The following is a 25774-nucleotide window of genomic DNA, read 5'->3' on the forward strand; positions in this document are numbered from 1 at the left end:
TGGTATATATCTCTCCATCTGTTTGTATCATCTTAAATTTCTTTCATCAGTGTCATAGTTTTCTGCATACAGGTCTTTTGTCTCCCAGGTAGGTTTATTCCTTGGTATTTTATTCTTTTTGTTGCAATGGTAAATGAGAATGTTTCCTTAATTTCTCTTTCAGATTTTTCATCATTAATGTATAGGAGTGCAAGAGATTTCTGTGCATTAATTTTGTATCCTGCAACTTTACCAGATTCATTGATTAGCTCTAGTAGTTTTCTGGTGGCAACTTTAGGATTCTCTATGTATAGTGTCATGTCATCTGCAAACAGTGACAGTTTTACTTCTTCTTTTCCAATTTGTATTCCTTTTATTTCTTTTTCTTCTCTGATTGCTGTGGCTAGGACTTCCAACACTATGTTGAATAATACTGGTGAGAGTGGACAGCCTTGTCTTGTTCCTGATGTTAGAGGAAATGCTTTCAGTTTTTCACCATTGAGAATGATGTTTGCTGTGGATTTGTTGTACATAGCCTTTATTATGTTGAGGTAGGTTCCCTCTGTGCCCATTTACTGGAGAGTTTTTATCATAAATGGATGTTGAATTTTGTCAAAAGCTTTTTCTGCATCTATTGAGATGATCATATGGTTTTCATTCTTCAATTTGTTAATACGGTGTATCACATTCTTTGATTTGCATATATTGAAGAATCCTTGCATCCTTGGAATAAATCCCAGTTGATCATGACGTATGATCCTTTTAGTGTGTTGTTGGATTCTGTTTGCTAGTATTTTGCTGAGGATTTTTGCATCTCTATTCATAAGTGATATTTTTCTGTGATTTTCTTCTTTGGAGTATCTTTGTCTGGTTTTGGTGTCAGGGTGATGGTGGCCTCATAGAATGAGTTTGGGAGTGTTCCTTCCTCTGCAATTTTTTGGAAGACTTTGAGAAGGATGGGTGTTAGCTCTTCTCTGTATGTTTGATAGAAGTCACCTGTGAAGGCATCTGACCCTGGACTTTTGTTTGTTGGAAGATTTTTAATCACAGTTTCAATTTCATTACTTGTGATTGGTCTGTTCATATTTTCTATTTCTTCCTGGATCAGTCTTGGAAGGTTATACCTTTCTCAGAATTTGTCCATTTCTTCCCGGTTGTCCATTTTATTGGCATAGTGTTGCTTGTAGTAGTCTCTTAGGATGCTTTGTATTTCTGCGGTGTGTGTTGTAACTACCCCTTTTTCATTTCTACTTTTATTGATTTGAGTCCTCTCCCTCTTTTTCTTGATGAGTCTGGCTAATGGTTTATCAATTTTGTTTATCTTCTCAAAGAACCAGCTTTTAGTTTTATTGATCTTTGCTATTGTTTTCTTTGTTCCTATTTCATTTATTTCTGCTCTGATCGTTATTTCTTTCTTTCTTTCTACTAACTTTGGGTTTTGTTTATTCTTCTTTCTCTAGTTCCTTTAGGTGTAAGGTTAGATTGTTAATTTGAGATGTTTTTTGTTTGTTGAGGTAGGATTGTATTGCTATAAACTTCCTTCTTAGAACTGCTTTTGCTGCATCCCATAGGTTTTGGATCGTCGTGTTTTCATTGTAATTTGTCGCTAGGTATTTTTTGATTTCCTCTTTGATTTCTTCAGTGATCTCTTGGTTATTTAATAATGTATTGTTTAGCCTCCATGTGTTTGTGTTTTTTACTTTTTTTTCCCCTGTAATTGATTTCTAATCTCATAGCGTTGTGGTTAGAAAAGATGCTTGATATGATGTCAGTCTCCTTAAATTTACTGAGCCTTGATTTGTGACCCAGTATGTGACCTATCCTGGAGAATATTCCATGTGCACTCGAGAAGAAAGTGTAATCTGCTGTTTTTGGATGGAATGTCCTATAAGTATCAATTAAATCTATCTGGTGTATTGTGTCATTTAAAGCTTGTGTTTCCTTATTCATTTTCTGTTCGGATGATCTGTCCATTGGTGTAGGTGAGGTGTTAAAGTCCCCCATTATTATTGTGTTACTGTTGATTTCTTCTTTTATAGCTATTAGTAGTTGCGTTTTGTATTGAGGTGCTCCTATGGTGGGTGCATATATATTTATAATTGTTATATCTTCTTCTTGGATTGATCCCTTGATCATTGTGTGGTGTCCTTCCTTGTCTCTTGTAACAGGCTTTATTTTAAAGTCTATTTTATCTGATATGAGTATTGCTACCCCATCTTTCTTCTGATTTCCATTTGCATGGAATATCTTTTTCCATCCCCTCACTTTCAGTCTGTATGTGTCCCTAGGTCTGTAGTGGGTCTCTTGTAGGCAGCATATATATGGGTCTTGTTTTTGTATCCATTCAGCGAGCCTGTATCTTTTGGTTGGAGCATTTAATCCATTGACATTTAAGGTACTTATCAATATGTATGTTCCTATGACCATTTTCTTAATTGTTTTGGGTTTGTTTTTATAGGTCCTTTTCTTCTCTTGTGTTTCCCACTTAGAGAAGTTCCTTTAGCCTTTGTTGTAGAGCTGGTTTGGTGGTGCTGAATTCTCTTAGCTTTTGCTTTTCTGTAAAGCTTTTGATTTCTCCAGCGAATCTGAATGTGATCCTTGCCGGGTAGATAATCTTGGTTGTAGGTTCTTCCCTTTCATCAGTTTAAATATGTCCTGCCACTCGCTTCTGGCTTGTGGAGTTTCTGCTGAGAAATCAGCTGTTACCCTTATGGGGTTCCCTTGTATGTTATTTGTCGTTTTTCCCTTGCTGCTTTCAATAATTTTTGTCTTCAGTTTTTGCCAATTTGATTACTTTGTGTCTCGGTGTGTTTCTCCTTGGGTTTATCCTGTATGAGACTCTCTGCGCTTCCTGGACTTGGGTTGCTATTTCCTTTCCCATGTTAGGGAAGTTTTCAAGTATAATCTCTTCAGATATTTTCTCGGGTCCTTTCTCTCTCTCTACTCCTTCTAGGACCCCTATAATGTGAATGTTGTTGCGTTTAATGTTGTCCCAGAGGTCTTTAGGCTGTCTTCATTTCTTTTCATTCTTTTTCTTTATTTTGTTGTGCAGCAGGGAATTCCACCATTCTGTCTTCCAGGTCACTTATCCGTTCTTCTGCCTCAGTTATTGTGCCATTGACTCCTTCTGGTGTATTCTTCATTTCAGTTATTGTATTGTTCATCTGTGTTTGTTTGTTCTTTAATTCTTCTAGGTCTTTGTTAAACATTTCTGGCATCTTCTCATTCTTTGCCTCCATTCTTTTTTTTTAACATCTTTATTAGAGTATAATTGCTTTACAATGGTGTGTTAGTTTCTGCTTTATAACAAAGTGAATCAGTTATACGTATGCATATGTCCCCATATCTCTTCCCTCTTGCGTCTCCCTCCCTCCCACCCTCCCTAACCCATCCCTCTAGGTGGTCACAAAGCACTGAGCTGATCTCCCTGTGCTATGCGGCTGCTTCCCACTAGGTATCTATTTTACACTTAGTAGTGTATATGTGTCCATGCCACTCTCTCACTTTGTCCCAGCTTACCCTTCCCCCTCCCTGTATCCTCAAGTCCATTCTCTAGTAGGTCTGCGTATTTATTCCCGTCTGGCCCCTAGGTTCTTCATGACCCTTTTTTTGGGTTTTTTAAGATTCCATATATATGTGTTAGCATACGGTATTTGTTTTTCTCTTTCTGACTTATTTCACTCTGTATGACAGTCTCTAGGTCCATCCACGTCACTACAAATAACTCAGTTTCATTCCTTTTTATTGCTGAGTAATACTCCATTGTATATATGTGCCACATCTTCTATATCCATTCATCTGTTGATGGACACTTAGGTTGCTTCCATGTCCTGGCTATTGTAAATAGAGATGCACTGAACATTTTGGTACATGACTGTTTTTGAATTATGCTTTTGTCAGGGTATATGCCCAGTAGTGGAATTGCTGGATCTTATGGTAATTCTATTTTTAGTTTTTTAAGGAACCTCCATACTGTTCTCCATAGTGGCTGTATCAATTTACATTCCCACCAACAGTGCAAAAGTGTTCCCTTTTCTCCACACCCTCTCCAGAATTTATTGTTTCTAGATTTTTTGATGATGGCCATTCTGACTGGTATGAGATGATATCTCATTGTAGTTTTGATTTGCATTTCTCTAATGATTAATGATGTTGAGCATTCTTTCATGTGTTTGTTGGCAATCTGTATATCTCCTTTGGAGAAATGTCTGTTTAGGTCTTCTGCCCATTTTTTGATTGGGTTGTTTGTTTTTTGGATATTGAGCTGCATGAGCTGCCTGTAAATTTTGGAGGTTAATCCTTTGTCAGTTGCTTCATTTGCAAATATTTTCTCCCATTCTGAGGGTTGTCTTTTGATCTTGTTTAAGTTTTCCTTTGCTGTGCAAAAGTTTTTAAGTTTCATTAGGTCCCATTTGTTTACTTTTGTTTTTATTTCTATTTCTCTAGGAGATGGGTCAAAAAGGATCTTGCTGTGATTTATGTCATAGAGTGTTCTGCCTGTATTTTCCTCTAAGAGTTTGATTGTTTCTGGCCTTACATTTAGGTCTTTAATCCATTTTGAGCTTATTTTTGTGTAATGTGTTAGGGAGTGTTCTAATTTCATTCTTTTACATGTAGCTGTCCAGTTTTCCCAGCACCACTTTTTCAATAGGCTGTCTTGTCTACACTATATATTCTTGCCTCCTTTATCAAAGCTAAGGTGACCATATGTGCGTGGGCTTATCTCTGGGCTTTCTATCCTGTTCCATTGATCTATATTTCTTTTTTTTTTGCCAGTACCATACTATCTTGATTACTGTAGCTTTGTAGTATAGTCTGAAGTCAGGGAACCTTTTTCCTCCAGCTCCGTTTTTCTTTCTCAAGATTGCTTTGGCTATTCGGGGTCTTTTGTGTTTGCATACTAATTGTGAAATTTTTCGTTCTATCTCTGTGAAAAATGCCGTTGGTAGTTTGATAGGGATTGCATTGAATCTTTAGATTGTTTTGGGTAGTATAGTCATTTTCACAGTGTTGATTCTTCCAATCCAAGGGCATGGTATATCTCTCCCCATCTATTTGTATCATCTTTAATTTCTTTCATGAGTTTCTTATAATGTTCTGCATACAGGTCTTTTTTTCCTTAGGTAGGTTTATTCCTAGATATTTTATTCTTTTTGTTGCAATGGTAAATGGGAGTGTTTTCTTAATTTCACGTTCAGATTTTTCATCATTAGTGTATAGGAATGCCAGAGATTTCTGTGCATTAATTTTGTATCCTGCTACTTTACCGAATTCATTGATTAGCTCTAGAAGTTTTCTGGTGGCATCTTTAGGATTGTCTACACATAGTATCATGTAATCTGCAAACAGTGACAGTTTTACTTGTTTTTTGATTTGGATTCCTTTTATTTCTTTTTCTTCTCTTATTGCTTTGGCTAAAACTGCCAAAACTATGTTGTATAATGGTGGTTAGAGTGGGCAACCTTGTCTTGTTCCTGATCTTAGCGGAAATGGTTTCAATTTTTCACCATTGAGGACAATGTTGGCTGTGGGTTTGTCATATATGGCCTTTATTATGTTGAGGAAAGTTCCCTTTATGCCCACTTTCTTGAGGCTTTTTATCATTAATGGGTGTTGAATTTTGTCAAAAGCTTTCTTTGCATCTATTGAGATGATCATATGGCTTTTGTCCTTCAGTTTGTTAATATGGTGTATCACATTGTTTGATTTGCGTATATTGAAGAATCCTTGCATTCTTGGGATAAACCCCACTTGATCATGGTGTATGATCCTTTTAATGTGCTGTTGGATTCTGTTTGTTAGTATTTTGTTGAGGATTTTTGCATCTATGTTCATCAGTGATATTGACCTCTAGTTTTCTTTCTTTGTGACATCTTCCTCTGGTTTTGGTATCACGGTGATGGTGGCCTCGTAGAATGAGTTTGGGGGTGTTCCTCCCTCTGCTATATTTTGGGGGAGTTTGAGAAGGATAAGTGATACCTCTTCTCTCAATGGTTGATAGAATTCACCTGTGAAGCCATCTGACCCTGGCCTTTTGTTTGTTGGAAGATTTTTAATCACAGTTTCAATTTCAGTGCTTGTGATTGGTCTGTTCATATTTCCTGTTTTCTTCCTGATTCAGTCTTGGCAGGTTGTGCATTTCTAAGAATTTGTCCATTTCTTCCACGTTGTCCATTTTATTGGCATATAGTTGCTTGTAGTAATCTCTCATGATCCTTTGTATTTCTGCAGTGTCGGTTGTTACTTCTCCTTTTTCATTTCTAATTCTATTGATTTGGGTTCTCCCTTTTTTTCTTGATGAGTCTGGCTAACGGTTTATCAATTTTGTTTATCTTCTCAAAGAACCAACTTTTAATTTTATTGATCGTTGCTATCGTTTCCTTCATTATTTTCTTTGCCTCCATTCTTTTTCCGAGGTCCTGGATCATCTTCCCTAACATTATTCTGAATTGTTTTTCTGGAAGGTTGCCTATCTCCACTTCATTTAGTTGTTCTTCTGGGGATTTATCTTGTTTCTTCATCTGGTACAAAGCCCTCTGCCTTTTCATCTTGTCTGTCTTTCTGTGAATGGGGTTTTTGTTCCACAGGCTGCAAGATTGTAGTTCTTCTTGCTTCTGCTGTCTGCCCTCTGGTTAATGAGGCTATTTACGAGGCTTGTGCAAGTTCCCTGATGGGAGGGACTGGTGGTGGGTAGAGCTGGCTGTTGCTTTGCTGGGCAGAGCTGAATAAAACTTTAATCCACTTGTCTGGTGATTGGTGGGGCTGAGTTCCCTCCCTGATGGTTGTTTGGCCTGAGGTGACCCAACACTGGAGCCTATCCAGGCTCCTTGGTGGGGCTAATGGCTGACTCTGGCAGGGCCCACGCCAAGCACTACTTCCCAGAACTTCTGCTGCCAGTGTCCTTGTCCACACGGTGAGCCACAGCCACCCCAACCTCTGTAGGAGACCCTCCAACACTAGCAGGTAGGTCTAGTTCAGTCTCCTATGGGGTCAGTGCTCCTTCCCCTGGGTCCTGATGCGCACACTACTTTGTGTGTGCCCTCCGAGAGTGGAGTCTCTGATTCCCGCAGTCCTGTCAAAGTCCTGCAATCAAATCCCGCTAACCTTCAAAGTCTGATTCTCTAGGAATTCCTCCTACCATTCCCAGACCCCCAGATTGGGAAGCCTGGGGCTCAGAACCTTCACTGCAGTGGGTGGACTTCTGTGGTATAAGTGTTCTCCAGTTTGTGAGTCACCCATCCAGCAGTTATGAGATTTGATTTTATTTTGATTGCACCCCTCCTACCGTCTCATTGTGGCTTTTCCTTTGTATTTGGATGTGGGGTATCTTTTTTGGTGAATTACAGTAGCTTCCTGTCGATGATTGTTCAGCAGTTAGTTGTGATTCCGGTGCTCTCACAAGAGGGAGTGAGAGTATGTCCTTCTACTCTGCCATCTTGAGCCAATCTCCTGAACTCTTTACCCTTTAATCATATGTTTTCATGTCTGGAAAGCAACTTACAATGGTTGCTTTCAGGAACAACGTGTTGGTGGAGAAGGAAACTTTTTACTAATTGATTAATTCAGCAAATATTTATAAAGCACCCATTATGTGCCAGACACTATGTAAAATGTTGGCTATGCAGAGGTGACCAAGATGGACATGGTCCCTGTCTTCATGAATTTAACAACGTAGTGGGAGAGCCAGGCATTTAATATGCACATATGCATACACACACATATGTATTTACTTACAAATTGTAATGAGTCATATGAAAGAAAAGGATGCTATGAGAGAGAATTCACAAGGGGGAACTAATTTAGGGTAGGAGGTGGCTCAGGAAGTGATATTTGTGCTGAAACTTGAACGATGAATCAGAGTTAGCTGGGCAAGAAGTGGAGGAAAGCGTTCCAGGTAGAGGAAACAGCATGTGCAAAAGCCCTGAGGCAGTAAGGATTCTGGCTTACTGGAAGAACTGAAAGAAGACCAGTATCACTGAAGTACAGAGGGGAGCAAAAACCTGGGATGAAATTGGATAGAAACAGGCAGGTCAGAATATACAAGGTTTGGCAGTTTGAATTTTGACCTGAAGTGCAAGGGGAAATTATTGAAGGAGTTTTAATCAGAGAAATGATAGTATCTGTTTTTTGTTTGTTTGTCTTAATTTAAAGACCTCACTGGTCTTTAAATTAAAGAGGAGAATCTGTAGGATATGGCCTAGAGCAATAATAAATAGTCCAGGCAAGAGGTAGTGGTCACTTGGACTAGAGTAGTGACAGTAGAAATGGAGAGAAGTGGGCACATTTAGAATGTATTTGGGGATATGGTGGTGGATTATATATGGGGGCAAGGAGGTTCCCTAGAATTAAATAAGTGTCTGATGGCATGAGCCATAGGGTGGAGGATATAGAAGTCTAGAGAAGGAACAGGTTTGGGGGGAACATCAAGAGTTCAGTTTTTAGACAAAGTAACTTTTATGTAATAATGGAGGTTTTTTGTAGAGGTTTGGGCTTACAGTATAAATCTGGGGATTATCAGGGTGCAGATGGTATTTACATCTTTGTGAATGAATGTGATCACCTAGGGAGGGAATGTTGAGAAAGAGAGCCCAGGACCTGGCCCTAGGGAGCTCTAAAACCTAGACCTTGAGTAGAATAGGAGACGTTCACAGATGGACTGAGAAAGAACAGCCAGAGAGTCAAGAGGAAAATACTGAGGAGAAAGGGTGTTGGGAAAGCTAAGAGAAAAGTGTTTCAGTAAGAATTAGACTCATTCTTGTGTAGTTGGAGTAAGTTACATTACCTTTATAATTATATATGTATGTACATCTATATTTTTTTCCATAAAAAATGCCTTTTTAATGTATTGGTGGGGCTGGCCGGAGCGTGTCAGGAGCAGGTACCGAGGCCCAAGCTGCGGGACCCTAGTGAAGGACGTGCTGAGGTCACTGGGCCCCACCGGGTGGCCCTAGCTGCCGCCACGGGCATCACATTTTTAGAAGTTATCAAACCTTTCTGTGCAGTTCTACCAGAAATTCAGAAACCTGAAAGGCAAATCCAGTTTAGAGAGAGAAGGTACTATGGACTGCTATAACTCTTTTCATCTTCTTAGTATGTTTTCAGATACCACTATTTGGAATCACGTCATCAGATTCTGCAGATCCTTTCTACTGGATGAGAGTTATTTTTGCATTCAACAGAGGAACTTTAATGGAATTGGGTATCTCCCCAGTTGTAACATCTGGTTTGATTATGCAGTTGTTAGCTGAAGCCAAAATCATTGAAGTTGGAGATATACCCAAAGACAGAGCCCTATTCAGTGGAGCCCCAAAACTATCTGGTATGATCATTACGATTGGGCAAGCCCTTGTGTATGTCATGACGGACCTGTACGGGGATACCGCTGAAATGGGTGCTGGAATCTGTCTCCTTATCATCATTCACTTGTTTGTTGCTGGTTTGATTGTGCTGCTGTTAGATGAGCTGCTACAGAAGGGTTATGACTTGGGGTCTGGGATTTCCCTCTTTATTGCCACCAACATCTGTGAAACCATTGTCTGGAAGGCCTTTAGTCCCACTACCATTAACAGTGGCAGAGGTACTGAGTTTGAGGGTGCAGTCATAGCTGTCTTTTATTTACTGGCCACCAGGACAGACACAGGTCAAGCTCTAATGGAGGCTTTCAGTCATCAGAATTTACCCAATCTCATGAACCTCATTGCTACAGTTTTCGTGTTTGCTGTTATATATTTTCAGGGATTTCGTGTGGATCTGCCCATTAAGTCGGCCCAGTACTGAGGGCAGTACAGCAGCTACCCCAAGCTCTTCTACACCTCCAACATCCCCATCATCCAAACTGTATGTTATTTCCCAGATGCTGTCAGTTTGATTTTTAGTAAATTTACCAGGCAACTTTTTAGTAAATTTACCAGGACCATGGACTGATGTCAGTTGGGAAGGATCTGCTTGTTCTTACCCAGTGGGGGGCCTTTGTTACTACCTTTCTCCTCCTGAGTCCATGGGCGCCATATTTGAGGATCCTGTCCATGTGGTTGTTTATAGCATCTTCATGTTGGGATCACGTGCATTCTTTTCTAAGATGTGGATAGTGGTGTCTGGTTCCTCAGCCAAAGATGTAGCTGAACAGCTTAAAGAACAGCAAATCGTAATGAGAGGCCACAGGGATACCTCTATGGTTCATGAGCTTAATAGGTGCATCCCCATAGCAGCTGCGTTCGGCAACTTGTGCCTCGGCGCCCTGTCCGTGTTGGCTGACTTCCTCGGGGCCATCGGCTCGGGCACTGGAATTCTGCTTGCAGTCACTATTATTTATCAGTATTTTGAAGTATTTGTTAAAGAACAGGCTGAAGTTGGCGGGATGGGTGCTTTGTTTTTCTAAATGTTCCAGTATTTCTTTTTGTGTGTGTGAAAGGGAAAATATTTTGACACACTGTTTTTGTCAGATAATGCCGGCTCCCCTTTTCTCTTCTCACAGTTTGTTTTCAAGTGCTGACCGTCTCATTCCTGAAATGGGCACGGAGCTAAGCCTGTGTTCAGCATTACTACCAGCTGCCTTAACACTGAAGTTTACATTATTCATTAAAAAACCTACATGCAGTGTTGCCTGTGATGCTGGAAACCAATGTACCTGCCTTGCCATGTTCAGTTGTGACGGTGAGATGGTGACGTGGATCAGTTTTGCACACAACATTCAAGACACTCAATATTCCTCCCACTTGTTTAAAAATAAATGTAATTCAGATTGCCAAAAAAAAAAAGAAATGTATTGGTATCCAAAAAAGAAACCTCACTATAACTTATAAATGAAATTAACCAGTGAGATGACCTTGAAGGAGCTCTCTTTTGGAGTAATTTTTTTAAATGTACACCTATAAAAGACATGTTCAAATACATGTACAAGATACATACAGAGTGGGAAATATACAACATGCAGAATCCAAGTAGAAATTGTTTTTATAAAATTAGCATCCTGTTGTCCATGTATTATTACATGCCTCTGCTTGTTGGATTAATAGGACTTTAAGAAATATAAATGTTAAGGTTGAGTTTACTTTAGTTTTGATTTCTTGTTTGTTCTGATGTGTCAAACTTGGAAAAGTAGGGATTGCTCTGCCTAAGTGTGATTTCCCCTTCGTAGCTGGGTAATATAACTTTACCAGTCAGACTTCAGGAATATGTCTGGTATTCCCCGAGCCTTTTTACAGTTGCAACAGCTGATGCTACTGAATTATTTTAGCAAATGATAGAATGTTTACTTGTAGAAGAAAGAATGGTGTAATGGAAAGAGCATGGACTTGGATTCAATTCTAGTTCGAATTCTTACTCCTGCACATTTGCACAGCCTACTTAATCTCTTCATCCTTAGTTTTCTCATGTATGAAGTGGCTATACATAATGAATACCTACTGCACAAAATTTTTGGGAGGACTAAATGAAATCAAGTATGTAAAATGCAGAAGAAAATGTCTTTCACAAAGTGTGCACTTAATAAATGTATTGGGTTTTTTTGTTAAGTTTATAAAAAATATGGTTTCTGGAGTCTCCTGGCCCTTGCATCCAATGTGCATCAGTCATTATTTTTCTCATCTAAAAAGATTAACATTTATTTTTCATCACAGAAAATGAAATTTTCACCATGTATAATATTATTTATGTTTATAAATATAAAAAAATTTAAAAATCAAGGCATAACTCATATCAGTATTTGTTACTCTGTTTCTCAAGATGCCTTTTCTAAGTGACAGCCTCTTAGAGGATTAATTCTTTTAATTAATGAGCCTAACATTTAGAACCAAAATTTTTAGGTAAAGTGATTTTCAGGATTGTCAAGTGAAAAGAATGTAAGTATGAGTAATCACAGATTTGAAATTCTGTATTCATTTATCTGAAATAAGCTTGATTGACGACAGTTACTGTTGTTTGATGCTTTAATTTTTTTCATCTCCGATATTGATGTTTTATTTCATATAAAACGGCACTATGGTAGAACATTTGCTCTTCTTTCTGTCGTAATAGACTTGCTTTAAACTAAACCCATCAAAGTGCTATACATTCAAATGCAATCATGTTTAAGTAATAATTCTCAGTGTATTTGAAAAGACTTGCGCAGAAATATTTATTGTAAAGCACATGGCTTTTACAGTGCGTGCACTAGGCTGTTTTTGCTTGGTCTGTATTTATGTCTGTGTATCTACATTCCTGTTGAAATATGAAAGAGGTGCTGTATATTTAAGTATTCAGTTTAGTCACATCAATGTGCATTTCTGTTTAAGTATCTGTGTAGAATTGGATTAGAAGCAACACAATCAGATTTGGCTGGTGAGCCAAAAAGAAATGTATATAAATTCACTTTTTTACAAATAAGTTGCTCTAAAATCAAAGTAGGAGAATAAATGTAGTGTGAAATGTTGTGCAAAATACAGGCACAGCATAATTAGCAAAGGTTAGTAGAAATGCTATTTGTTAAAACCTGAAGTGTAACAGTCAGTTTCCTCATTACAGGAAATAGCAAAGCAGTTAACAAAGATCATCTGTCAAAAACAGTGTTAAGGCAGGTTAAGAACCACAAATATACGAAGTTTATAAGTTGTAAAACTGAAATGGGAATGCATTTGATTTTAATATCTTTTACAAATTTTTTAAATGTTATACTGATTGATTTATTCAATAAAATTTCCAAAATCATGTTAATACTTCCTTTATCTATGGTCTGATAAAATATTTTAGATGTGGGATTTTCCTACTTTGGACAAAGTGCTTCTACTGAAGGAAGAATCTACTCATAATTAAAACTGGGGAAAGTAGGTTATTTTTTTCCATTCTGTACTTTCTTAAAATTATTGTGGTAAAATATATATAACATAAAAGTTTCCATTCTAACCATCTTAAATGTACAATTTAGTGGTATTAATTACATTTACAATGTTGTGAAACCATCATCACTGTCTATTTCCAAAACTCTTTCATCACCCTAAACAGAAACTATATTTTTAATAAAGTCTTTATTCAGATATAATTCATATACTATAACATTAACTTACTTAAAGTGTACAATTCAATGGCTTTTAACATACTCACAGAGTAGAGCACTCGTTGTGTAGTTTTACAGGCAACTGTAGAACCTTTTCATCACTTCAGAAAGAAACTCTGTACCCAGTAGCAGTTACTTTTCATTTTCCCCAAACTTTCTGACTCTATAGATTTCCATTTTCTGGACATTTCACATAGTGAAATCATACAATATATTTGATCTTTTCTGACTGGCTTATTTTACTTCTTTTGTGGCTGGGTCCTTTACTTCTTTTACTTTTCAACGTTCATCCACGTTGGAACATGTATTATTATTCCATTCTTTTTTATTGCCGAATAATATTCCATTGTATGGCTATACCATATTTTGTTTATTCATTCATCAGTTAATAGACATTCAGATTATATCTACTTTTTGGCTAATATTAATAATGCTTCTGTGAATATTTGTGTACAGGTTTTTGAGTATATATGTTTTCATTTCTCTTGGGTATATACCAAGGAGTGGAATTGCTGAGTCATATGGTAACTCTATGTTTAATCATTTGAAAAACTCCAGACTGTTTTGCAAAGGGACTGGCCCATTTTACAGTCCTAAGTGCAGTGTGTGCAAGTTCCAATTTCTCAATATCCTGGCCAATACTAATTGTTACTGTCTGTCTGTTTTTTCTTGTTTAATTAATTTTTATTGGAGTATACTTGCTTTACAGTGTTGTGTTAGTTTCTGCTGTACAGCAAAGTGAATCAGCTATACATATGCATATATCCCCTCTTTTTTGGATTTCCTTCCCGTTTAGGTCACCACAGAGCATCGAGTAGGGTTCCCTGTACTATACAGTAGGTTCTCAGTAGTTATCTATTTTATACATAATAGTGTATATATGTCAATCCCAATCTCCCAATTCATCCTGTCCCCCCTTCTCCCCCCGTCATCCATACATCCGTTCTCTATGTCTGTGTCTCTCTTTCTGCTTTGCAAATAAGTTCATCTGTATCATTTTTCTAGATTCTACATATAAGCAATGTATACGATATTTGTTTTCCTCTTTCTGACTTACTTCACTCTGTATGACAGCCTCTAGGTCCATCCGCATCTCTACAAATGACCCAATTTTGTTCCTTTATATGGCTGAGTAATATTCTATTGTATATATGTACCACATCTTCTTTATGCATTCTTCTGTTGATGGACATTTAGGTTGCTTCCACGCCCTGGCGATTGTAAATAGTGCTGCAGTGAACATTGGGGTGCATGTATCTTTTTGAATTATGGTTTTCTCCGGGTATATGCCCAGGAGTGGAATTGCTGGATCATATGGTAGTTTTGTTTTTAGTTTAGTTTTTTTTTTTTTTTTTTTTTTTGTGGTACACGGGCCTCTCACTGTTGTGGCCTCTCCCGTTGCGGAGCACAGGCTCCGGACGCACAGGCTCAGCGGCCATGGCTCACGGGCCCAGCCGCTCTGTGGCATGTGGGATCTTCCCAGACCGGGGCACGAACCCGTGTCCCCTGCACCGGCAGGCGGACTCTCAACCACTGCGCCACCAGGGAAGCCCATTTTTAGTTTTTTAAGGAGCCTCCATACTGTTCTCCATAGTGGTTGTATCAGTTTACATTCCCACCAACAGTTGTAGGAGTGTTCCCTTTTCTCCACACCCTCTCCAGCATTTATTGTTCATAGATTTTTTGATGGTGACCATTCTGACTGGTGTGAGGTGATACCTCACTGTAATTTGGTTTTGCATTTCTCTAATAATTAGTGATGTTGAGTATCTTTTCGTGTGTTTGTTGGCCATCTGTATGTCTTCTTTGGAGAAATGTTTATTTAGGTCTTCTGCCCATTTTTGGATTGGGTTGTTTGTTTCTTTTTTGATATTGAGCTGCATGAGCTGCTTGTATATTTTGGAGATTAATCCCTTGTCAGTTGCTTCATTTGCAAATATTTTCTCCCATTCTGAGGGTTGTCTTTTCATCTTGTTTATTGTTTCCTTTGCTGTGCAAAAGCTTTTAAGTTTAATTAGGTCCCATTTGTTTATTTTTGTTTTTATTTTCATTACTCTAGGAGGTGGGTCAAAAAAAGATCTTGCCTGTCTGTCTTTTTGATTGTAGTCATCCTAGTGGATATGGTGTAGTATCTTTTTTTTTTTTTTTTTTTTTTGCGGTACGCGGGCAGGCTCAGCGGCCATGGCTCATGGGCCCAGCCGCTCCGCGGCATGTGGGATCCTCCCGGACTGGGGCACGAACCCATGTCCCCTGCATCGGCAGGCGGACTCTCAACCACTGCGCCACCAGGGAAGCCCTGGTGTAGTATCTTATTATGGCTTTGATTTGCATTTACCTGATGGCTAATGATTTGAGCATTTTTTCATGTGCTTTTTGGCCATTTGTATATTTTCATTGGACCGATGATTATTCAGATTTTTTCCTTATTTTTAACTTGGGTATTTATGTTTTTATTATTGAGTTATAAGAGTTCTTTATATATTCTAGATAAAAGTCTATCAGATATATGATTTGCAATTATTTTTTCCCATTCTGTAGGTTGTCTTATAAATCTTTCTTTTTGAGATTCTACTGCTTCTTCTTTCTGATTTCTAATTACATTGTGATGTTATTTTGAGAAATTCTGTTCTCCTTATGGGATGCACAGTGACAAACTGAGAAAGGTTATACTTTTCTTACTCTGTGCCAAGAAAGTTCACTTTCTAATCCTGCACTCTGTGCTGTAGCATTCAGGAAGCATTTATTTTGATCCCTGCTTATGTGCTGTACACTGGAACCAACCTCTGGGGGTATAAGGTGGAACTCATTCTTGGTAAGCCTACAGTCTAGTGGACAGGTCAGAAAAAGTTACGTTGTCAGGAAAAGCACTGTATCTTTACAAAGCAAGGAGAGTTTATTTTATTAGATTTATGATGTAAACTTACAAGTAGTGGAAGGAGACTTGAAAATCACTGAGTCTGTTTTACTTAATGATGTGTAAAACTAGTCTAGTGCAGTGATTTCCAACAAACGGTCTGTTTCCCCACATTTTCCACTGCCCCTCATCAGAGCTCCTGCTCAGTCTCTCTGAGCCCTGGAAGCTGATCATGCGGGCACATTATTTTTGTCATTTCCCAGGCTGTTATTCTCTCCTCTTACTCAAGTCTTATCTAGAATCCAAGGCCTGCCTTAAGGCCCCTCATGACTGGTACGTTTATGATAACTGATGATCATTTCTTTCTCTGATTAGTATAGTACTTTCGAACTTTGTGTCTTAACTAATAGTCTCATGTTTGAATGCTTAGTTGCCCTCATAGCTTAATTGTACCATAGAGTTCAGACTATTTATTTCTTTGGGACACTACTCATGGAACCGGTTGGAATAAACATGATAAAAGCAAGAGTTTCTGTTCTAACTTGGTAAAATCATTTGGAAAAGTGATGGAGGGAAACATTCTCTGGGCAAAATCAGATAGCAATGAGTTAGCATATGCATTAGTTGACATAGTTAATTAAACAAGCTGTTATGTTGAGTTGAAGGCAAGGAAAATATACAGTCAGTTATATTTGAGGCTATTTAGCATGTTTCTTTTTTCTACCCCCAGATTTTTCATGGGATATGCAGTTTTAGTAGGTTAACTTGGAGCTCTCATATGTTTAAAGTTTTCCATTTCGCACATGTTGTCTAAATATGTGCACATAGTTTTTGCTTTTGCTACCAGCCTAATAAAAGCCTCTTGTGAATGCTTATCACCTTGTAAAGTAGTTACCAGAGCTACAGTAAAATTTGCCTGCAAGTGAAAAGGCTTTGACTTCCCTAGAGGGAGAATAAAAAACATATGAGACAAATAGCAGCAACTGAAATTATCTGGTGTAGAAAGTGGCAGAATGCCAACCAAATGCTCGGTCCCTAAAATGTTTAAAATTTTTATCTCAGCTCACTAAAAAGACCACCTTGTTTAAAGAACTTCAAACACAAACTTGGAAATGTCTCATTATTTTGGTACAAGTTACACAAACAATCCCCTTTTTTTAATTGCTATCTTCAGGGATTAAGGTCCTGTAGATTTAAAAGAATTTTTTTAAGATGTTTATATCCCTTCTTAAAAATGGAGTGTTTGTATATGTGTGTTGTGTGTGCGTAAATTGTTACTGAAAGTTATTGCCATGTTTTTGATACTTCATATATCTAATTAGAAATGGTGTTGATTGTTCAGTAGGCAAAGTGGCCTTCAAGTGCATGGTGAGAAATAGTAGTGAGATGCCTTCACTAGCCCGTAGGCCATGAGGACTCTTCCTAAATAATAGAGATGCAAGGGGTTGATAAATCCTACTATTGTCTTGGAGTTGCCTTGGGAGGATATTATGTACTGATGTTTTGATGTCTGTCCTAGGGCAGAGGACAACTCTAGCCTTGCTTTGCTCAGAAGTATTGAGATTTGTTTTGAAGTTATCATTTAGAAAAGTCACTCACCCTTTTTCCTTTATAACTCTTAAAATTCTTAGAAAAGTCCTAGTCCTAGAAAGCCCAGTTATTGTTTAATACATTTTATTTAATTAATAATCACTCTTATTTTTTCTACAATTATTAATACTGTTCCATTTGTTGAATACTTTGTCTTATAGAGCATTTCATACATGCTACTTTATTTGATCCTTTCAGAAATCCCTAGAACAAGGCAGAGCAAATGCCTTTTTCCTGGTTTATGGATGAGGAAAATTGAGGCTCAAAAATATCCAGTGACTTGGAAAGGTCACCAGGTAGTAGTAGATCATGGGGTTTTTTCCACGGCTCTACAGTGTTCCTCAGAAAGCTTCAAATCTTGGGTTATTGTGATACTTAGCAATTATGAAATATATTTTTGCTCAGAAATAAAAAAATTCTTTTAACCAATTGAAACTGCCAGAAAGGCTGCCAGGGTAGTAACTCAAAACAGAGTGGAGACCGAAGGTTTTGGTCCTTTCATGTGAAGCGCTGAGCCCACTAGGTCAAGGTTTTGAGAAATGGGAAATCTTCATTGTTGCTTCCTGAGTTTCTCTCTGAAACTGTTTCTCTCTATAACTGAAAATTCGGCTGTCATTATTTTCAGCTTAACAGGTAATTTTCCTTGAAGGAAAAGGAAAGTTTGCTGTGTTCTTGGAAGAAAGTACAGAAATTAAATCTGAATCATTAAATTATTAGAGAATGTGCTGTTTCTGGGCCCAAAAATAGGAAAACAAAGTATAATCATCTAATAAGTCATTATATGTTTTATTGTATGCATTATGTTTTACTTTATATATAAAATTAAATATTTTATTTATGTTTTATTATATACTTGTTTATGTCATAAGGTGAAACCAAATTCTGTTCCATGGATTAGAACATAATATAAATTCAGTACCTATTTGTAAAATACAGATTTATAGAAATATTATGGAACTAATGATGACATTTTGATATTGCTGCTGCTACAGAACTAGATGACCAGTCCCAGAATTGCAATATGAATTCATCACTCAATCTTGTTAGAGCTGCTGTAAATTTTTTTAAAGGGAGCAGGTGAGATAGGACTTATCTTTGCCTTGGATTTATATTTATAGCAAAGTAATCAGCATTGTGCTGTGGCGGTATATTAATAATACAATCATAATGCTGATGCACCTATTTACCAAAGTTTGTGAAATATATTTTACCTTTTCATAGCTGTTCAAATGCTATATATCATGTTGCTCTTCTGAAAATGGTAGTACATTTTAATATATGTTTAAGTTTTAAAAATTATTTTTAAAATTAAAAATTTAGGGAGAAGAATTATAATATTTATTAGTACAATAATACTTTGGGATTTAGCTCTGTCAGCCTAGAACCAGGCATGGCCATCAATGAATCTAACATCCAACTTCCTACACTCCAGATACCCCTTTGCATCCCATTTTATCGCTGTGCTAGAGACGTCCCATCATACGAGATTTTCCTCCATCCTTGGCTCCTCTTAAGTCAGTGTGATTACATTAATTTCTATATTTGCTTTTTTTTATTTGTTTTTCAAAAATTTCCCTTGCTAGCGCTTCTGAAAGTTCTAGCCTATAGCCTTTCCATTCTTGGTGTTGGTATTTTATAATAGATTTGAAGAAAAATTGTGTGGGATTCCAAGGAAAATATCTGTCAATTACCTTTTTTTTGAAGTTAAAGTGAATGCTGTAACAATTCCACAATAAATACAGTGAGATTTAATGTGTTAAATGAATTTAAATTGTTTTGACAATTTTTCTTGAAGGACTCTTTTCTGAGTTTTTATAATCTCACTTAAGTAAGAATATAAGGTGGTTTAATTACTTTCTAGCAGCACACACTCTAACAGCCAACATTCCAGGTTAAAGCTATGTGTCTTCTTTGGGTTTGAACTGTTTCCATTTAATCCAAGGGAAAATATTTGAGGGACATTAGTTGATGTATTTTCCAGAAATGGAAGTCGGTATTTTTTTCATAGCTTATAGAATATTTAGCAATTCGAGCCTTTAATATTTAATTTTGTAACATTCTCAGTACTGGCAGCAAAGGCTTCCTCCAGAAATAGTGAGAAATTATGTGAATTCCCTTCTTGGTATGTTTAGGAGGGCAAGTCATAAATCTTTAGCCTCATATTTTTCTAAAATAAAACCAGGCGTATATCTGCTCTGATCTAATATGCAGATGTAATGAAAATATTCACAGAGTAGTATATGTTAAGATTTTGAAAGTTCTCACAAAAGGTGGCATAAACTGAAACTGTTATTATGCAGAAATCTAAGCTGTAATTATTCTTTTCTGTGATAGTTTATCTAAGTTCTGTAAAAACTTTAATAACGTTAAGTACTAATGAAAGGACCTTGTGTGTCACATTTGCATTCATAAATATCCATGAAGGATCTCTTTCACCAATGTTATTCAATCTTAGTCCAGGACAAGGTCAGACATTGATTATGTTTGACAGTTTTAACAAAAGTGAATAGGGAAGATAGATTTTCTTAATTATATTCCTAGAATGGTGAGGGGCAACGATCTTTAATATGTAGTATAATATAGAAAGAGGAATGTTAATGGAGTAGAATAATGGTCAATTACAACAATAATAATAACTACTATTTAATGAGCATCTGCTAGATGCTGGGCCACATAATAGCTCTTTATGTGTGTTTTATATAATGGGATTTTAGAAAATATCTTAAGAAGTTCAGACAGCGTTATACCCATTTGCCCAAATACGGAAAATGAAGTTCCAAGAAATTAAATGATGTGCCTAAAGCTTCCCAGCTAGAGTCCATTTCACATACATCAGACTCTACTAGCCCAAGCTGCTTGTCAATGTTTGATTACCTGTGATCAGAGATAAAGGATTGATAATGTTGTTTATTTGGCTCAGAATTGTGTTTGTGCTTTTAAATTTGAATTAACTGTCTTTGGCAGTTTGGAATTTACAACATGATGGGAGATAGTAAAACACTCAAATTAGTGTGCATATCTTGATTTTAGCTTCTCGATCACTCTCATTTCATATTACATGTGATTCATATTTTTCTTGTATTTAACAAACACATATGCAGCCCGAGTGTGTACCAGGCGCTGCTCTCAGTATTTATGAACACGAATTCATTTAATGCTCACAGCATCTCTATGGGGTATTATTTTATCCCTGTTTTACCGATGAGATAACTGAGGCACAGAGAAGTTCAGTGTCTTGCTCAAAACCACGGGTAGAAAGTGGCTGAGCTGGGATTTGAACCAGTCAGTTTGGCTCTTAAGAGTTCGTGTTCTTAACTATGTGTATTTTTCAGATTTGACAGAATTTGGTGAAAGCCATAACTAAAACCTATTGCTGGACTTCCAAGAGTTAGAGGGTAAATGGAGATACTAAATAGTGTCAATAAAATATTTAAGAAGTAATGACCCCCAATAAGAGCTTGGGATTCTCTGTTAAAAATAAAAGATGAATTGTAAAGAGAAACTGAAAACAGCTTTAATTGTGGAAGAAGCCAGTTTTGACTGCTACTTTATAGATTGTTCAATGTTGTGCAGGCTTCCTTTTTGTGTACATAGCTGAGCAGTGTGAATATAATGTCCTCATTACTGTTTCCTATGTTGTACCACTAGTTACATTACTTCCACTAATGAAATATGGAGCTCTGTGATGACTATTGCCCGCCCCAACTATATGTGTCTTGGCTTTAGCCCATATAAATGAGTTTTTAAAAAATGGATCTATGGGGCAACTGAGACTTTCAGAGTTGTTACATTAAGATAGGGCTAACAACGTTTCCCGAGCTTTAGCGAGAGAGAGGCTGGATGCATCAATCAAAACAATGGATTGCTGAAACTGAAACTGAAGAAGTTTCTGAAAAACAAGTCAGAAATTTTTGGTTAAGATTTCAACTTGTATGAACCTCAACTTCAGCAAAAACTGAGATGAAGCAATTTTAGCTGTGTCAAGTAGGAAGGAAGGTTAGAGTTTGCTGCTCTAAGACCTCCTGGAAGTGTACTTCAGCCTGAAATTGAATATTCACTGTGGAGGTGGAGGGACAGGTGGGGAGAAACGCCGAACTCCTTAAGCTAAGGAAGGACCTTTGGCTTAAACTGGGTCTTCTGACTCCTCTGTTTACCTGTAATCAGAGGCAAGTTTACCAGAAGCTGATTGACTGGGATTTAGGTTTCAGGGCCCCTTCCTTGCACAGGCCCCCCTCCAAGGCCCTGGGAAGATCTCTAGCTGTGTATTCACAGGGCCATATGGTCTTGCAAAATTTGAAGAATTTTAAGATATTTAAAACACAATTAGTTAAGACTGCTGTCCCTTTTCTGCCCTGACCCTCCTTCCATCACATTTCTTCACATCTTAGATTGCTCTGGAGTGATCACAGGCATTTTTTTTGGATCTGGCTTAAAGGGAAGTTGAGCTGGGAATATACGACTTTAACTGCAGTTTAAAAGATGTTTCAGGAGTGTTTCAGTAAGACAACTGAGAAATTACAGATTCCCAATTCAAACATATATGAAGGGTTACTTCTTTTTTTTTTTTTTTTACCACTACCTTTATTTATTAAAGAACTGAGAAAATTCAGATAATGGAACGTAAAACTAAAGCAATAAAAATGGTGAAATAAATAGAAACTATTCTGATGACCAAAAGTATATTGTAAAAAAAAATTCAGATTATCCCCAAAGCAGTAATTCATTTGAGAAGAAGAAATTCCAAATAGAATAAATAGGCTTGATGATTGTTTGAAGATCTAGTTAACAAAGAGGGATGAATGGTAGGAATACATCGGGAAAAGAGTTATGTTTCTTGCTGATTTGTCCACAATATGGAGAAAGTTAACAAAAAACTTCATAATATGTGTCTGCAATCAGCTTTATAGTTAATGAGTGCCTGCAATTTGAAGAATACTTGGGATTAGTTGCCACGGAAGAAACTGAAACACCCTGATGTTTTGCAGCTCACATATGAAAGTAACTTTATAGAAGTTTTCCCAAATTTGACGATGATCCTAAAAATTGACTTGAGTTGTGAAGTTAAAGGAACCTTTCCTAGACATATATTTCTAAACAACTATGTTCCTGTACCACAATTAGAAGAAACATTAAATTATTCTTTAATTTTATATGTGGAAAATTATATTATAATATTGTCATTTGTCAAAATGTGGATAGCCAAAAATTTTAGGGAAAAAAAGGTATTATAGACGTTTGCCAGATGATTAATTAATAAAAATAGGATGATATTTTTCTGGGTTTTGTGATGTTTGTGGTATTTTCAGGTGTTTAAAATTTGTAAATTTTTATCACTTCTAAATGCATTTTCACTTTCTTATATAATTTTGTATTCGTCAAAAGGGCTTTAAAAATTGATAAGCTTCAGATCTCTTACAACTTGCATCTGCCCCTGCCTTTTTAATTTGAAAAAAAAAAATGTTTATTTTGTGGCAGAAGGCATAAAGTTGAGAAGTACAAGGCCCATCCCTTGCCCTCAGTTCTAAGCCCCAGAAACAGGTTTAACCTTTCCTATATGTTTTCTACAGTTGTTAGATCTGCTTTGTCCAATAACATAGACTCTAGCCACATGTGGCTATGGAACCCTTGAAATGTGGCTAAGTACTGAATTTTTAACTTCATTTAAATTTTGTTTAATTCCATTTAATTTCAGTGAACTTAAGTTTGAAATGAATACCCAAAATATTTATTAGAAAAGTTTTAAGTATGTTTAGAACAATTTGGGTATGAAAATAATTTGGCTTTAAATTTTGAGAAATCTGGTGCATGTGTATGCTTGTTTCCACAAAGAAGATCATACTCTGCGTATACTGTTCTGCATCTTAGCTTTTAACTATATGTTTTGCACATCTTTCCGTAGCAACTTACAAATTTATCTCATTCATTTATTAGCAGCATAATATTCTATTCTATTTGTACAACTTTTTTTCACACAGTTGCTGGAGTGATTTTTTTTTCTTTTAGTATAAGTGAGATTGGGTCATTCCTGTGTTCAAAACCCTCCACTGGCTTTAAATCTATCTCAAAATAAAATCGCTTATCTTTAGTCTGTGCCTAAGGCCTAATTTGACCTATTCCCTCACAGCTTTTCTGCTCACTTCCAGGTAGGATAAGCATCTATGCATCGGTAAAGTGGGGATTAAACACAGGTACTTCTTTCTTTTAAAAACCTCTGTCAGAAATATCACTAGTAAAGTGAAATCTCTCCACTTACAAAATTGAGTTTCTCACTTATCTGACCACCACCAACTCCTTTTAAAGCAAAGAAGTCCTGTTTTCCTTCACCAGTAGTGCTCACTAAAGTAAAAGAAACCTTGTTAACCAAAGTAAAAAAATGTTGTAGGCTCCCTCTAATCAAGAGCACATTTAAAGGAGGAAACGGTGGGATGGCAGATAGCTGACGTACACTGTGTCTTAAGAATTTGGTGCTTCTTTATTGCTAGATTAAATTTCAGAATTTGGAGTCTAAATTTTCCCTTTCACATCTGGTGGCACTTTTTTTTAATCAGTGTGCAAAAAGGAGAAAAAGCTGTCTGCCTCGTCTCATGCCTGTCACTACAGTCCAGCCTATGCCAGCCTTAAGGAAAAGCCTTTTGCATTGGCAAGGAGACTCCAAAATGGTTTCCAAGCATATGAAAAGTAAAGGAAGAGTTTTACAGAAAAATATAAGAATTTTTTTAAACTGGAATGGTATAAAGTAAAAAAACAATTTAATTAAACAATGAAATGTGAAAACTTGCTGGCCCAGTGTGTACATAATGTTAGTGTTCCAGTGCTGCTAGTGTAAGGCAGACTCCTGTGATCTATTTAAGCATGTAAATTTTTGGAGGATTTGTGATTATTGACAGCTAAAGGGATTATAATGCATGGTATGGTGATAGTTGTAAACACATGGACTGGCACACATTTATCACTGATAAATGTGTTTTGTGGACAAAATGAATAGACAAGGTTACCATGTTGCTTTCAGTAAGTAGTGTTTGTTAGGGCATTGTGCCCTGGGAGCATGGGGCTAGAGAAATCCGGGGTGAATTAAACAAAAAGAAAGGAATATGAAGTGATGGCAGAGAAGCAGTAAACTCTAAAACTGAGGATACCCTGAAGTAGGACCCTAAAGGGCAAAGACGATTATTGAGAAACGAAAAGATAGCCTTTTGTGCCTGAGACTAGGCAAGTGACGACCCCAGTTTCGCATTGTCAAAACTTTTTAGAGTAAGCCTTGAATGAAATCAGGAATGAGGACAGGTGGTGGATTGCCTTCTCAGAGAAGTTAAAAATTGAAGTGGAAGTGTATCTGAATTGAGTGTCACTTGAGACTGTTTATGAAGAAAGTGACAGAAAATCGGACTATTCCTGGCTTATAAATAAAATGGGCATTAATGGGCTCTTCTACGCAGACAGTGCATGAGTCAGGCCGACTTTAGGCGTGCCCTGATTCAGGTTCTAAAGAAGGCCCAGAATCTTTGGCTTTACATTTCCCCCCTGTGTGTAGGCCTGGTCTTCAGACTAGCTGCCCCCCTCTGGTGGCAGGATGGCCACAGCAGCCCCAGGCCTGTTCTTTGATGTATGTGTTGGTCACCATTGTCTCCACACTGGGGGTTGCCTTTCCCACTCTTCAGGGTGTCTTTTAATAAGCAGGTTTTTAATTTTAATGTTGAATTGATCAATCTTTTCCCCTTTCGGTTAGTACTTTATGGGTCTGTACAGGTAATCTTTGCCTACCTCAAGTTCAAGACAATATTCCCTTATGTTATCTTTTAGTCAGTACTGTTTTACCAATCATGTATAGAGTAATAGTCTGCTCAGAATTTCTTTAAAGTTTCTGAATCATTCTAGTCTGTGACCAGGGTTGAGGATCGCTGGCCTAGATGGTGCTGAGAGTCTTCCCGAGATTCCTGGATGTTGCCACCGCGTGGGGCACCTGCTCACCCCAGAAGAGATGAGCAGTTTGGTAGAACACCTGTGTTGATCTATTTTGTGGCAAACTAATATGCATAAAAGCTTTTCATTTTAAATGAATAGGATTTTGCCTTTTTTTGAGAGATGAGTTACTACTTTTATTAAGAGGTGAGTGATGTGAATGTGTTACTGGTTAGTAAATAGAGAAAAATCAATTATATGTTCAGGGTGTCGTCTTGGATTCTGAGATCTTGAGACACTTCAACTTCAGGACTCCTTGAGCCTTTATTTTTGACATCGTTGCACATATAAGGTATCCAAGATGTGAGAAAATAAAATTATTCCAGATGTTGCACCTTTTTCATTTTTTAGAATGTTTCCAT

At 37.1% G+C, this 25774-nt stretch overlaps 1 protein-coding gene and 1 pseudogene across 2 annotated transcripts in view; both read left to right on the forward strand.

Moving 5' to 3' along the window:
- Positions 1–25774, forward strand: part of UMAD1 (UBAP1-MVB12-associated (UMA) domain containing 1) — a 246901-nt gene that overhangs the window by 90633 nt on the left and 130494 nt on the right. The window lies entirely within an intron of this gene.
- LOC309827681 (protein transport protein Sec61 subunit alpha-like) lies at positions 8444–10357 on the forward strand (annotated as a pseudogene). The gene is made up of 3 exons: positions 8444–8507; positions 8844–9013; positions 9082–10357. The product of its transcript is annotated as a protein transport protein Sec61 subunit alpha-like (transcript).

This window comes from Grampus griseus (assembly GCF_964374135.1).
Source record: "Grampus griseus genome assembly, chromosome: 9".
Taxonomy (NCBI): domain Eukaryota; kingdom Metazoa; phylum Chordata; class Mammalia; order Artiodactyla; family Delphinidae; genus Grampus; species Grampus griseus.